Source organism: Aedes aegypti, chromosome 1 (assembly GCF_002204515.2).
Source record: "Aedes aegypti strain LVP_AGWG chromosome 1, AaegL5.0 Primary Assembly, whole genome shotgun sequence".
Lineage (NCBI taxonomy): Eukaryota > Metazoa > Arthropoda > Insecta > Diptera > Culicidae > Aedes > Aedes aegypti.
In genome coordinates this window covers 81,665,000-81,680,794 of record NC_035107.1, presented here as the reverse complement: position 1 = coordinate 81,680,794, position 15,795 = coordinate 81,665,000, and the positions used below count along the sequence as shown (strand labels likewise).

Genomic DNA, 15,795 nt, shown 5'->3' with positions numbered 1-15,795 from the left:
CAAACTCAAAACTCCCAGCCGGTTTATCAGTACTCGTAAACTGCGAGCAAATTTCGGCATTATGGTAATGGGGATTGTAAACTACACTCAAGTCGTTGTGGAAACAAACGAAATCCGTTCCGTTTGCAATATTGTTCACATACGCATGAAATTATAATGATGCATTCGATAGCCACTCTCAGTGTCGAAATGTTTGCACTGGATAATATTTTGGGGCAGTTCTTGTGCACAATGTATGCATTTCGCACCAACTACTAGTAGTAGTGGATTGAGAACAAAAGACAGCGCGGAGGGTAATGGATTTCCCACAGGGGGCGTTACGTCGTAAAGGGCATTGTTATTAATGTTAACGGGTGGTAAATTTTTATGTGTCGTGTTTAATGTGAGTACACTACTTTCGTGAATGTAGCCAGTGAACAAACATAAAATGCAGCACTAGGAGTAGTAACGCTTTCAACTATCCTCTTTACTACAGTACAACTGCGGTACAATAAGGCTGTTCGACTATGTTTATATGGAAGTTGAGTTTTCTTCTTTTTTGGCATTACGTCCTCACTGGGACAGAGCCTGCTTCTCACCTTAGTTTTCTTATGAGCACTTCAACAGTTAGTAACTGAGAGCTTTCTTTGCCAAAGTTGCCATTTTCGCATTCGTGTGGCAGGTACGATGATACTCTATGCCCAGGGAAGTCAAGGAAATTTCCATTACGAAAAGATCCCGGACCGACCGGGAATCGAACCCAGACAACTTCAGCATGGCTTTGCTTTGTTGCCGCGGACTCTACACCAGTCGGCTAAGGAAGGCCCCTATCACATTTGGAAGATTTTTTTATTCTATTAATTTGTAGTATATCTACCATTTCGCTATGGAAATTTTCTTCACATTCTTGAAACCAGTGATGCGTTTGAACGCGTTCAGTTCCCGTTCCAGTTCATATTTTAGAACAGAGTGATCAAGTAAGCTTGCTCATTGTTCAGTTCAAAAATTTGAACTCTAATGAGCCAAAATTTGAACGCAGATTGTTCTGACAGATTTCACGGCATCTTATCGTGCCAAAATTGTTTATGGGGTGAACAAAGCAAGAAATAACATATTTATTTATGATTGAATTGATTTTATTATTGATTCAAGACATATTTTCTAAGTGGATACCTAAATCTATGCTTCAATTACCATTGTAGTGCATTGCGATCTGAACGACGCGTTCAAGAGCAGCGACAGGCTCCGGCTCGCGAGTTCACTGTCTATGGCGTTCTCGTGCAAAATTTGAACTTACTCCGTTCAGTTTTGGCTCGCGTTCAGTTCAAAATGCATCACTGCTTGAAACTCTCAATCCAAAGTTCAGTTTGTTTCTAGAACACTACGATAAGACTTATATTTTTTTGAAGATGTTACGCAGAAAACTAAATTAAATTAGAAACAAGCATTATCAATACACATTTCACAGTTTTGAACGGTATTATAAAGATTAGAATACATGTCTAAACTGTCGCCAATTTCCCGCTTCCAGCTCCGATTCACAGCACATTAATCCTCTTATTGCCATTACCAGCCTTGTTTCCATTCAACACTAATCATCCGTCAGTGCCAGCGGCAGCTCCGTCATTTTCACCAATTTCTTCAAAGCTTTTCACTTTCACTTCACATCCGCAGCCCCAAACGCTTCACATTATCCCCGGGGCAAACATATGAAGCTCTTCAAAGAATGCACAAAATCCGTTCCGAATGCCCTTGCACTGCTCCACACTGACTGCGGGACACACTTCAGCGAACAGCGACGACAATCACAAATCCCTCAAGAAGTCAGCAAATCACTTCTTTACTTCGCCCCCTATAACACTCGAGTAGCTAAGGGTTCACCGGGTGGGTCGTAAAGGAAACCGCCACGGAAGAGGAATATAAAAATAAACCGTGCCTCGGCGCTCTCCAGACCGTTATTATCCGAGAAAAAAATATCCATTAAATCTGTGCTCAGCAGTCGATTTCTACAGCTATGCTGCATGTAGAGCCCGTGTTGAAGTAGTATTATTCCACAAAATCAATGATATTTAAAAAGCGTTTCATTTACTCTAAATCATCATAAGATATATCCCTTCGAATTTTGATAAAAAGTTATTTTGTTTAATTATTAGTAACGTCTGGGTGGAGTATTAAATAAAAATATTGACTTAGTTGACAGCATTAGGAAGATGCGACATTCTAATATCATTAACCACTAGCAAAATAATCTGGATTACTTGAGTACTCAAGTTTAGCATTTTCCCAACTTTACTTTGGTTTATTATTGCTTTTAATAACGTAAATTTCATAGGGGAACCTGGTCCAATTCGGACCCTGTTCTAATTCGGATCATCAAGCATTTCTCAATACTGGCGCTACTGTAAAGATCGTGGGTACCGTTTTTCTGCTCACCGTTTGGCTTAGATCTAACACAATAAATTTGACGCCTTTCAGTTATTACGTTTGATTTTTATATTAGTTTATTGTTTTGAAGTGCTCAGGTGTACTCTCGGTTGGCGTTATTTCCAAGCTTCTATAAGCGACAATAATTATCCAATCTCTCTGTGTTATTTTATAATCGAATCACCCTAGCCTAAGCTTTCATCTGACCATATGGTTTTGATATGTCTATGCACCGTTTGTGCTCAACGGGTATGAAAATCTCAAAATTTGTGTTGGTCCAATCCGGACCTTTTGATATGGTTCAATACGGACCTCTTGTTTTTCAACGTGTACTCAGTCTATTCTAAGAGCTCCACCCCTTGAAAATCTTTCCGACTCAATCGAAAATCACAGAAGTTGTAATATTGATTAATAGTACCTTTGTTTCTGTTGCGGTCAAGAAAATGGCTTCGCAAAAAATCTAAGAAATGAGGTAGATTACAAAAAACTAAAGGAATCAATAAATCAGCAACTTGAAAAGCATCTTCATCAATACCACAGCCAAGCTTTATCCAAAATAGTTTGGCAATACGCTATAAAAAAACGTTTACGAGTAGTATATAAGAACAATACAGTCAACTATCCCTTATCCGATTTACTGTGTTTTTGTTCACAAGCTCGAAGGAAAACGCAGTCCCTTCAATATAGTGTACTTCAATTCATAAATATAAGTAGATACTTCTCAAACTTGAATTTCCGAGACTTCAAGTCTGTTTGTTGTCTGTTTCAGTTTCTCATACAAGTTCACCTTTTCAACCCGATATTTCATAGCAAAGTTTCAATGTGTGGAAAATTTTACAATATTCAACTTCAAAATTACTTTTTCGAATGTATTTTGTCAAAATAAATAAAAATAAGCTCTAAAATTTGAAAATATGTGTACTTCATCTCGATAGCTCCCATACACGATAGTCTGTTCAAAATCGAGTCAGGAATAGTTGACCGTACCCAATTTTGAACAAGTTTCCGACATATTTTTAATGAAATTCATATTTCACTTGAGCTTGTTCTGACTCGAATTAGTTTGAAATTTCTCATACATTGAGTTCATTTTTTATGCTTGCGCTTGCAGAAAAAGTTCAATAAGCTTTGATACCAAACAAATCTGAGTAATATTTTGTTACTTACATTGCAAATAACGATGAAATATAGGGTGGTCCGAATTAGAACATGGGGGGTCCGAATTGGAACAGGGTTGGTCCAATTCGGACCTTTTGGAGAAGTTGGTTCAAACATGTCTAGCCATGTCCTGGTAGGAGCTATCACAAAACTCTCTGAGAGAAAAATGTGCGCGCTGAATTGCGCTTTCTCGAAAACATAAAACTTTTCATGACATTCATCGTGCTGAAAAGATATGGTCAAAAAACTGTTACTACTGTTAAATAGTGACATTGTACTAAAAAGCTTATTAGGATTCGATTGAAAGATCAAAACTGGAAAGGTAAGACTTAGCAAAGTATGACGATAAGTTGCCCGCAACCAGTTGAGCAACATGCAACATTTTTTAAACATAACTTCATCTAATATAGTTACATGATGAAATTGACTTTTTAATGTCATATTGCGTTTGTGCCTATAAAATGATTTAATTGTGAAAAACTTTCATTACATGTAATTTCGGCTTGCCATTGCCAACATTCAAATATCAATCACGATACTAGAATAGCCCATCAATTGTTTTGATTATTACGCGTACGATCCTTACACTGTAAGAAGGGAGTAATATCAAATTTTGTTGATCTTATTCCAAACATTCCCAAAGGTTACAAAATAACTGATAAAAAATTTTCAAATTCAGCGTTGCGTAATAAATTACATCTTGTTGCAAAATTAGTAAAGCACTGTACTATCCAAAGAGCGTAACTGCAACACGGGCCCTACAGTATTTTTTTAGTGTTGTCCGAACATTCAGATGAGCCACAGATAACAACTGGTGAGCACAGATTTAATTGAGTTTTTCTTTCTAATAATAACGGTCTGGAGAGTACCATGTTACACGCAAACACATCATCCCCGTCCAATACGATGGCTTTGTCACTCTTGACACACCTCCTCATTTTTCCACATTACAAGCCGGAGGAGCAGCAGCAGTAACGGAAAAGACACATCCTTTCTGGTTTCCGGCGGAATCCTTTCTTCTTCAGACGACGCTCCAAGTTGGTGCACTTTTAACACTTATAACTTGACGAAAGCATGCGACCCAGCAGCATCAACAAACTACACTTCTCACCACTTTATCAGCTGGTTTAGCCACTCATCATCACTTTCTTCAAAACTCCTAGAAAAACACCATGCTGCTCCACCAAATCATAACCGTAGTAAGATTAGAGCAGTCACACTACACTATACCGAAGTCCCGTCGATGGAGAGAGGGCCGGTTTCGCGCGTCTGCACCGGTTCAAGTCTCGCGGCAGACTGATAGCGTTGGGAGCGCGCGAAAAAGGATTAACCACATCAACCACCGAAACCGACACGGCACCAACACTGTTGGGTGAAACAGCTGATAGTATCCACTACCGCGTGGCATCGGTCGCAAGGGATTACGAACTTTCCATTGGTCCTAGTATAATCGTAGCGTCCTAGCGTGGAAGTAGAACTATTAGCAAAGCATTGACTTCGGCTGACCGGCAGTTAGATTGGTTGAGCCATTACTTTTTTTTTAACCTATGCGTACCCAACGTCTGTTTTTGAGGATTTTCAAATCTTCAATCAGTTGTTAAAAAGTCATTTTCCAACCGATTTTCTTGAAACCAATGGCATGCGATCCAGATTTGTCTAAATTTGCAATGGCCGCAAAACGGAACCGGTTCACCTAATAATTCCGGAGTTATTCCGGATTCCGTTGGGGTCAGAACCCGTCGAAATGCGAATTTTCAAACAGTTTAATTTCTTTACTCGTGCTATTCGATATTTTTTATACATAAAACACTATCAATAGATACAACCATATACAATTAAGTGTTAATGTCCTCTTTGGACGCGACAATCTGTTTACTTGTGCCAGATATGTTCTGGAAGTCCTGGGGAGCTGGTCATTCCCATAATGTTATCAGAACCATTCGTACGACACTTCAATCTTCATGATTTGTCAAATAATGAGTGGAAATGGTTATAAGAAAGTTCAACGACCATTTGGGATTGACCTGGTCACACTGGTCATTTTCCGAACATCCTGGCGGAAGTGGCCAATTCCACAATGCTGTATAAATCGTTCGTGCGACATATCAAACTTCATGATTTGTGGAAAGAAGAACGAAAATAAATGTTCTAGACATCCATGACCATTCTGGACCGGGTTACACCGGACATATTCCGGATAATTCGAGAAAAATGGCCATTTTCTAAGTTTTTCCAAAACAATTCGTGCAACACCTTAAACTTCCAGATTTGTCAAATAATAAGTGGAAATGATCCTTTGATAGTTCAAAGACCATTCAGGATTCAGGAGGACGACCTGGCCACACCAGATATGTTCTGTTCGGCCTGGCGGAAAAGGCCAATTTCACAATACTTTCATGCGACATTTCAAATTTAATTTTTTTGCGGCATTTTACACCGGTTTCAGGACCAATCAGGACGGGTTCCTTTGTATATAATCTGATTGCTTCAAGAGAAGTGGTCATTAGCTCAGTTTTTAGAAAACCATTCGTGTGTACCTCATTTCCTTTAGATGAAACTGGAAACATTTCAGTTGGTTTGTGACCATACCGAACAAAATCCGGATATCCCGAGTAGCACACAATGGGCCGTATGATTAAAATGTAGTAAAGTTGAGTTTACTACAATCTCGGTGGAATATGTTTGTGTCATTTTCCTTTCTACACCTTTCGAACATACTACAAACAACGCGTTGTTATGAATAAAGGTAGCATTTACTACAAAGCTACTGGTAGTTAGCTTAAGAGGTTGCTACTCATGCTTTGAGATTGCGAAATTGAATGGAATAATTTACTTTTGAGTAAAAATCATGGGAAAACGATATGAGTTTTGATATTTCGGAAGGTATTTTGAGTTTTGCTTAGGAGTTCTGAGGTGACGAAAACATTCGCCCGCCAATTCTGAGATTCCGGTAAGATTACTGGCAGTAGCAATTTGTAATATCCGTGTGAACTCTGGCATTACGATAATCATGTTATTTTCTAGGAATTTTAGGATGTCGGTAGGAATTCAGATATTTATAATGTAATTCTGAATGTTACGTGTAAATTCTGACATCTCAGATTCTCAGATTTCCTTTGAAATTCCGGAATTCCTGTAGGAACATTGGGATTCCGATAGGGATGTCGGATTTTTTTATGATAATTCTGGAAGTTTAAATACCATTCTAGGAATATTGCGGAAATATTAGAAATCTGGTAAAAACTCTAGAATTTGGGTGGGAATGGGATTCCGTATATTAATCTCCTAGAATTCTGTGGGTATCTTTCAGACGGTATTTCTGTAAGAATTTATGAGATTGCGGTGGGATTCCTGCGAAATATTGTGTGAATATTTGTAATTCTGAATACAATCTTTGTAATTATTGTAAAAACCTTTAAGATTCCGTTGATCTCCAGTTCCGTTGGAATTTCAAAGCAAAGCTTTAATATAAACCTTTTGAATGTCGGTAAATATTTTATAGATTTCAATGGGATTTTTTGTGAAATCGATAAGAATTTTAATAATTTCAAAGGGAACCCTGGATTTTTAGGAGAGATCCTCATTGAATTCTAACGACTACAAATGGAATCACTACAATTCCCATTAAAATCTCTACATTCTAAGTTCTAGAAAATCCAAGGATATTATCAGAAACCACACCAAAAGACGAGAATATCACAGAAGAACTTCCGGAATTCAACATGCTGTTAAGAAAACACACGGGGAGCATCAAAATTCTACCTCTCTAAATTCTATTCTCAGTATTGGTGCTAGAAAATATGTAATTCCTAATTTGATAGCTGTAGTCTAGAGTGTAGTGTAGAGATCTTGATCTTCATAGATGTTAAGCTAATATTAAAAAAAAAAAACATCAATCGCTGGCGCTGGCGAAGACCGAAAACCACTCAGAAAATTCTTTGATGTACCATCATCATAAAATCATAGACATAAAGAGAATACCAGACTAATCGCAAAATTAATCTTGTCAAGTTACAGCACCTTCATGATTTTGTGCAAATTGTCGCGTAATCGATTCGATTCCATGCATTTCCGCCATATGCATGATTGTATTAATTTTAAGCGTCACTCTGAATAGATTGTTCTTCACGTGCAGAATCACTCTGCACCCTAAATGGAAATTTCTTAACGTGCAGCTTCAGTCACTGCTCATGTTCGAAAGTAGTAAGCACTACATGTTCGAAAAGTTTTTTATTCATACCAAAAGTGTAGTAAACTTTGTGGATTTTGTTTTTGAGTAGATGCTACATGTAGTAAAGTTCAACGTTTTTTATTCATATCACCCAATGTTTCCTTGAATCATGTATAAAATGATCGCTTGTAATAGTCAAACTTTGTTCATTTTCTATGGGAAACTAAAAAACAAAAAACAGCTTTGACAGGTACTGGCACCGTTGTTTTCAGCAAGGCGGGTTCATTTTACTAAGGTGAATCATTATGCACACTTTGTGGAGAAAACCAGAGTCTAAAGCCTGTCCACGCTAAATTTCGGACACCCAAATAATGGCAGCAAAAAAAAGTTACTCATAATTCAACAAAAACAATTGTTTATTTCAGAATAAAAGAGTTATATCTACAAAATAAACAGTTGACAAGGATGTTAATCCTTCTTTCTGTAAAATTCTCGAACTTTCTGTGGTACACCCGCCATCCGTGTCCGAAATTTATCGTGGACAGGCTTTATGAATGGAGAGTTGCGCGAAGAGGCTTCTTTGAATGGTTGTTCTTCTTCGTCTTCGAAAATAGCCCCTATCTGTTTTGCTGGTCTGCTCGATAGGTAGACGGTTTGACAGTTCGATAGGTAGATTTGGTTTCACTCTTCGTGCAACTCTTCATTCATAGACTCTGAAGAAAACCAGACCGTTTTGTTTACAAACATCTGAGACAGGTAGTTGAGGGATTGACTCCTGATTGGTTGGAGAAGGAGTGTTGTCAAGAATTATTATATTCTTTAGAGTTTACATTCCCGGGAAATGATTTTCTGTTGCCCGGGATTCCCTTTTTTCCCGGGATTTTCATATTTCCTGGGTAACTCTATAAAAAAAAGAATTTACTTTCTATTTTCAAACTAAAACCATCGCACAATTTATTTTTCTTATAATTCTAACCAATGAACTCACTAAATCACTAGTTATATTTGTTGTTCATAAAATGGATATCGTTTTTGGCGAAATAATATATGCTATATCAAATAAATGAATTTTCGATGGATCTTTGCTATGAACTTCTTCTACTTGGCATTACGTCCTCACTGGGACAGAGCCTGCTTCTCAGCTTAATGTTCTTATGAGCACTTCCACATTTATTAACTGAAAGCTTTCTTTACCAAACTTTCCATTTTCGCATTCGTATATCGTGTGGCAGGTACAATGATACTCTATACCCAGGGAAGTCAAGGAAATTTCCATTACGAAAAGATCCTGGATCGTACGGGAATCGAACCCAGACACCTTCAGCATGGCTTTGCTTGGTAGCCTAACCACTTGGCTAAGGAAGGCACCAACTGAACTGAGTAAGCTTATAAAAGTTTCATGGATGTAACAGTCACAATTTGCAAAATAAAGGGTCTAGTTGGATTTTATTCTAAACTGCATACGATTTATCAAGAATGAACTCCACGTGGACTTTTGCTTTATGCTATAAACTTTGTTGTTTTGAAGCCTAGCGTTAAAAATGGAGCTAACATTTTTTTTTTAGAGAAATATGAATAAATTACTCACAAAGAAGAGAAATAACCAACAAAATTACTGGTATAAAATACATATGGGGTCGATGTACCATGTACATGTTGAATTTTGAAGACGCATAACTAAGAACAAATATTCGTATAAAATCGAAAAGTAAAGCCAGTGGCATTATTTTACGTCATCTGATAGCTTTTTATCTCGGTTTTGTAAAAAAAAAGAAAAAATACGAAATCTCAAGTTTTTCTATCTATTATCCCTTGTGTCACTATAGGTGCCTATATAAGAAAGCAAAAAACAAATCAAAACCGTATTTTTACAAATCTTTTAAATTTTTCCTTCAAAGTGTGGATTGAAAGCCTTCGATTGATATAAAAAAGTTCTTATTTCATAAATTATTTTTTTTATGCAAAAAAGGTTTCTTTTACTAGTGCTACTCTAGGAATAATAGATTTGCTATAGAAGCAAGGGAGCTTAAATTATAAACTAAACTATATTTGGATGATTTTTTTAACAAAATCCAGTAGTGTATCAATGGTACTTAAATAAATAATTCCTGAGCCTCATGTCAAATAATATTTTGAAACGATTTATAACAAAACGGCCATAAAAAGCTACTAATGTGACTATACGGGACTGTCTACTAAGGAAACACCGACCATACACGAAATACGAATAATTTTTAAAAGAAAATTCCACCAAATTTGCTTTATTTTGGGAACTTTAATAATCTGGTCGCACTTGCTTCTTGTATGCTCTACTCCTTTCTTTCTTTTTGACAATTTCTTCCACATTGATGGCATCATAGTTTGCTTCAGTTTCAGCATCATCCGAGCCAGGCAGTAATGACTTCTGATTGTGTTGTCAAGAATTATTTTGAAACGGTCCAGCCTGTGCGTAGTGTACTCTATTTTTATCTCTCTTTTTACAATTTTGACCGCACTAATTTCTGACGGCCATTTCGAGGTTTTTGAGGTACGAATTGTTTTGGAAAAACTTAGAAAATGGACATTTCCCTCAAGGTATCCGGAATATGTCCGGTGTACCCCAGTCCAAAATGGTCATGGATGTCCATAACATTTATTTTCGTTCTTGTTTCCATAAATCATGAAGTTTGATATGTCGCACGAACGGTTTATACAGCATTCTGGAATTCGCCACTTCCGCCAGGGTGTTCGGAGCATATCCGGTGTGACCAGGTCAATCCCGAATGGTCGTTGAACTTTCTTATACCCATTTCCACTCATTATTTGACAAATCATGAAGATTGAGGTGTCGCACGAATGGATTTGATAACATTGTGGGAATGACCACCTCCCCCAGGACTTCCGGAACATATCTGGCACAAGTAAACAGATTGTCGCGTCCAAAGAGGTCATTAACACTTAATTGTATATGGTTGTATATATTGATAGTGTTTTATGTATAAAAAATATCGAATAGCACGAGTAAAGAAATTAAACTGTTTGAAAATTCGTATTTCGACGGATTCTGACCCCAACGGAATCCGGAATAACTCCGGAACCATTAGGTGAACCGGTTCTGTTTTGCGGCCCTTGCAAATTTAGACAAATCTGGATCGCATGCCATTGGTTTCAAGAAAATCGGTTGGAAAATGACTTTTTAACAGCTGATTGAAGATTTGAAAATCCTCAAAAACAGACGTTGGGTACGCATAGGTTAATAGCTTACTTCTGTTCCCATAATAGTGGTTTACATCGATTTCCCATTCAAACTCACTATATTAACCCCTCTACTGGCAGCTTCATTTTTTACCGCAAGAAAATAAGATAAAAACGCGATAACTTTTTTGTTTCTTGGTATTTTTGCGCCATTTATTCACAAGTTCTCAAAAAACTCTTCTAGTTTTGGAATCCGTGTCAATATTGATCATTGGTCATCTGGATCCAGAGATATTCCGAAATTCCTTGGGGGAAAGACGCTTAACCATAACTCACGTATATATCTCAGGCTACAGAATTTTTATCGTATTCAGATATTTACTCTTCGGAACAATACATTAATGAGAGTATGTTGTGAAAAAATAAAGAAATTTGGAGTAGCCGTCTTTGAGTAATGAGCATTTATGTTACTGGTACCACGCTGGCCAAATAAAGATCTTGAAAACTTCAAAAAACCTCATATTGTAATTTTCAGATATCTCTAAGAATTCTTATCCAATTTGTATGATTTTTTCAGAGTAGCTTCTTATTACATAGCATTGTATAGTCCACATTTTATTTTTTCGATAAGTTGCCGTAAAACAAAATGGCCGCCTAAGACAAACAAAAAAGTTATCGCGATTTGAATTTTTATCTTGCGGTAAATAATGAAGGGTAGAGCCGGTAGAGGGGTTAAGAACGTCCCACTATTACTGATGCAAATAGCGAATAAGCTAAGCTTTTTATTGTTTTCTTCAATTTTTACTTTACTATTTTCCAAGATTTTTTTTTATACTTTTTAACAAGAGCAAAGTTAGACAAATACACATAAAATGAAAATTGCCAATTACACGCTTGAAACCGCACTATCGCTATTATTAGCGAACACAAAACCACTTGATCAGCCACACTAGGCATTTTTACGGTGAAGAATATTGCCGAAAAAGCAGACACTAGTGAAAAAAGTTTTGAATCACTGCGAAAACCTACAAGTGTTTTCAAGATTTTCTTCACGACAGTTTTTCGTGCAACATTCGGTAACGATAAATTGTTTTTTGCAATACCATTGGAAGCTGTTTAAATAAACTTATTCATATCTTGCGGCCCGCGCTATGTTTTGAGAGTATTCAGGTGGCCCGAGGTGGCTGAGGACCACTGCCGTACAGCAATTCTTGCAAAAATGCCTGATATTCGATAACAAAACGTATTTATTAACTACTAGGCGTCGTACTACAGCATCTGCATACAGTGGTATACCAAGTATGTAATACTACTTGAAGGATCTTCGGAACTCCGCTTCTATCGTTGAAATCCGTGAAAATGTCATGCGCAGCCCTTGATTCAAAAGTCGAGAACAATCTTAGATCCAAACAACGCCTTTGCTTTGCTAGTACTTAATCTTTTATGCAAAAATGAACAAACGTGACATGCTTTATGCAGGAGATAGAATACTGGCAAACGATGTCACTGGACACATCTCTGGAATCTGCACTGTAGACAAAACTAGTATTTTAAGAAGTATGCTGAATTGCTTGAAAACGGAACAAATACCTATGGTGAATCTAGAGTGAAGATCAAGGTAGCTGAAAACGTTTCTGCATATTTTCGTCGGTACTACAGTCGACTCTCCACATCTCGATGTTCTACATCTCGATATCTCTCCCTATGTCGATGATTTCATAAGTCCCTTCAGCCTGCATACATTTTCTCTCTCCATATCTCGATATCCTCCTTATCTCGATATTTCCATATCTCGATGTGTTTCTGTTGATTTTTCGTTCTCAATTTTCTCTCCGTATGTCGATATGACCAATATCGAAGGTACTAGACCAAAATTTTGGGATTCAAAACAAATTAGGAGCGCAAAATGACGTCTGTTTGTGTATTACTTTCTTAGCAACGGAGTGTTTTTCAATCTAATATGCATCAAAAATTTGTTCTTTATCTCGATCTCTCCCTATCTCGATAGTCCCTTCGATATCGAGATGTGGAGAGGCGACTGTAATATACGTAATGTTAGAAAATGGATTGATCGGATGGTTAAAAATCGAATGAATCCATTTACACTCTCACAAGTTGATTAAATCAAACAATTTTTCAACATCTAGTTGAATGGCTCTATTACTATGTGGATTATCTGCATATAACACAAATATGTATTTATCTGCGATGTTTGCTTGCATTTAAAGCAAAATATTTGTTTCAAATTGATAAATAAAAACATGTAATTTATCGTTTGCGGCAGAGATCTATTGGATTCATATCGTTTAGCTGTTATATTTAAAACAAATTGTGTAGAATGTTATCTCTTACAATTTGACCCGAGCTATATTTTTAATATACTTGCTGTAGTGAATTCAGTTTTCAAAGCAAATTTTAACGACTTCTCTATGTAATCACCATTACATATCAATAGTGAATCTAATCACCGCTCATCATGTTTCTACAGTGAATTGAATCACGTCATCTTACCCATGATATGCTCTCCTTTCTCATTGTAGCAAAAGACAAACATTCCTCTGAAAATCTCGAATGATAACGAACTGTTACTCCTGATGCGCCGCTTAAATATTTCTTTTCCTTTGCTGAACATATGCTGAACATTTTTTTAAACACGAAATGTTTTGTATATCTTAGCTTGAAGGTACACTTTCTCTCGTTATCATTATTCAGTTGTTTTTTTTTTCATGACAATGTGCACCTCAATCTTTCAATACATAAATGCTAATAATGTATCAGACCATCAAAGCAGTTCTATGCCATTGTAGGTGTAGACAAAACCACGTACAAGTATCAACTTCGCTCAACAATTTTCCGCGCGATTTTAAGTCGCTGGATGGCAACCTTTTCATGTTAGTGCTCGAGTGGCACAGGCAATTTTAATGCACTGTCGCAGATCTAAACTTTTGACGCCGTCAATTCAGCGATGCGACGCTTGAGCTTGCAGTGATGACTTGGATAGATAATATGAAGATTTCATTTGAAGCGAACACGTACCTTTTTGTGCCGATGTACAGCATGCTGAATGATCTACCATACCTTTGCCAAATCTAAGCCGATGGCCAGGCGTGATGAAATTTTGATGCCATACAACGAAACTATTCAACGCTTTCATCCAACGAGGCATTTTACTTCGAACCCTAAGAACACTCTGGAAGTTGAATCCGCACCACAATGCATGCGCGATTTTCTTTTCATTTCAGCCACACACCACAATCACTGATTCTGTTTTGTTCTGACGCGTACTGCTTTGATACATCATCATCAAAAATTGGGATTCATTTCTCTTTGATTCTATATTTTTCACTGAACTGTTTTCTTTCCAAACACCATGTATCACAAATCTAAATATGTATTTTGTTCTTTCACATTCTGCCGCATGTTTTTTCACCAAATCTTTTTTATATACACACTTGATTCATCAATTCAATTTTTTTTTCGAGATTTTGTAATATAATTCACATTATCAACATTGATTTTTACATAAACTTAAATAGTTGTCAATTAATTAAAACTTTCAACTCATTTAAGCATATTCCATAATTCCTTCTTTTTTTTCATCCTTGTCGCCACTTGTGGTAGCCGCGTGTGTTAAGCTTCAGTGTGCACGAAAGGCTAACTTGTGCTGCTGCGTTGCAGAGCGTTCGATGGTGCCAACATGCAGACGCATGTGTGTATAAAGGTGATGCACCACATGTAGGCAATCGTCCCCACACAGGTTACAATCAAGATGGTGTATTAGAAGAAAAGGAAACTTTTATGGAGAGTAATGTGTTCGTAGAACAACATTGAAAGATGTACGCCGTTTCGAGAAAACAGAGATGTTTGATGCACACTTGGATCAGATTACCGAAAATTTAAAAAATACACGGAAATTTGTCATTGAAATCGTAATCTTATATTCTTTGAAAAGCACTCACGAGATTTTGATGGAAAAATCTGAAAACTATTCAAAATCATGGCACACTCATTCAAGTCATTGTGCAAAAATTTGGATTCACCCCTCAGAATAGTGATTCATGCAAAAGTTTGGATTCAACTGAACTTACTTAAAACATGAAAATTCTGTGAAATCTCAAACCAATCATATATGCGCCATTATTTGCGTTTGAAAAAGCTATGAACTATCAAAATCGGTTGAAAAATGGCAGCGATATTGACAAAGATGATTTGCGTGAATATCGTTATGATGTGATGTCAATTCTGATATTTTTAAATTTCTTTTCAAACGGGTTACAATCCTCAATGCTCTTCGGATATGCAATGAAAATTTTTGTTTTGCTCACGTTTTTCGCATGATGTTCATATTACCACCAACAGCTGTTCATTTTACCCACATAGTGCAGGTAAAATGAACGTTTGCATAATTTTTTGCTAGCGATAAAAATATGTGAAAATTTGGATGTTTTAGTCTGAATTCGTGTCGCTGCTTTAGATAACATCCCTAATTTTGATGTTGTGCGATAGAATTATAGGAATTCCTCGTTTTTCTATAAGAAACAAGATGATATCCTTAAGGTGTTCATTTTACCACCCCTTCCCCTAACCACATCCAACGATGCTCTGCTTTGGTCAGCCGCAGTGAATCAATTGTCACCCAACACTCGGCACCAAAAACATTGTCATCTCCTATAGGCCTCTGCACTGTTTTGATTTTGTATGGGATTTTGACGTTTACTGGCCTTGTGTTTACAAATTTTGTGAAAGAGTGAACAAGAAGCAATGATTTTTGTGCAGAGCCCCATTCTTGTTGCAACCTTTTTATTCCATAACATCAGTTTATCACCACTTGAACAGAATATGACAATGATCAACCACCACGTGCGCAGCAATTTTCTGGGCTTCACATT

At 36.9% G+C, this 15,795-nt stretch overlaps 1 long non-coding RNA gene across 2 annotated transcripts; it reads right to left on the bottom strand.

The window, feature by feature from the left end:
• Positions 1-1,294: 1,294 nt before the first annotated feature.
• On the bottom strand, positions 1,295-4,845 carry LOC110675615. Of its 2 annotated transcripts, none has more exons than XR_002499648.1 (2): positions 4,431-4,845; positions 1,295-1,848 (listed from the first exon to the last, which is right to left on the bottom strand). It is a non-coding gene; the product is annotated as an uncharacterized LOC110675615 (long non-coding RNA). The 2 variants fall into 2 exon arrangements; XR_002499649.1 differs by having other exon boundaries at positions 4,492-4,845.
• Positions 4,846-15,795: the final 10,950 nt, after the last annotated feature.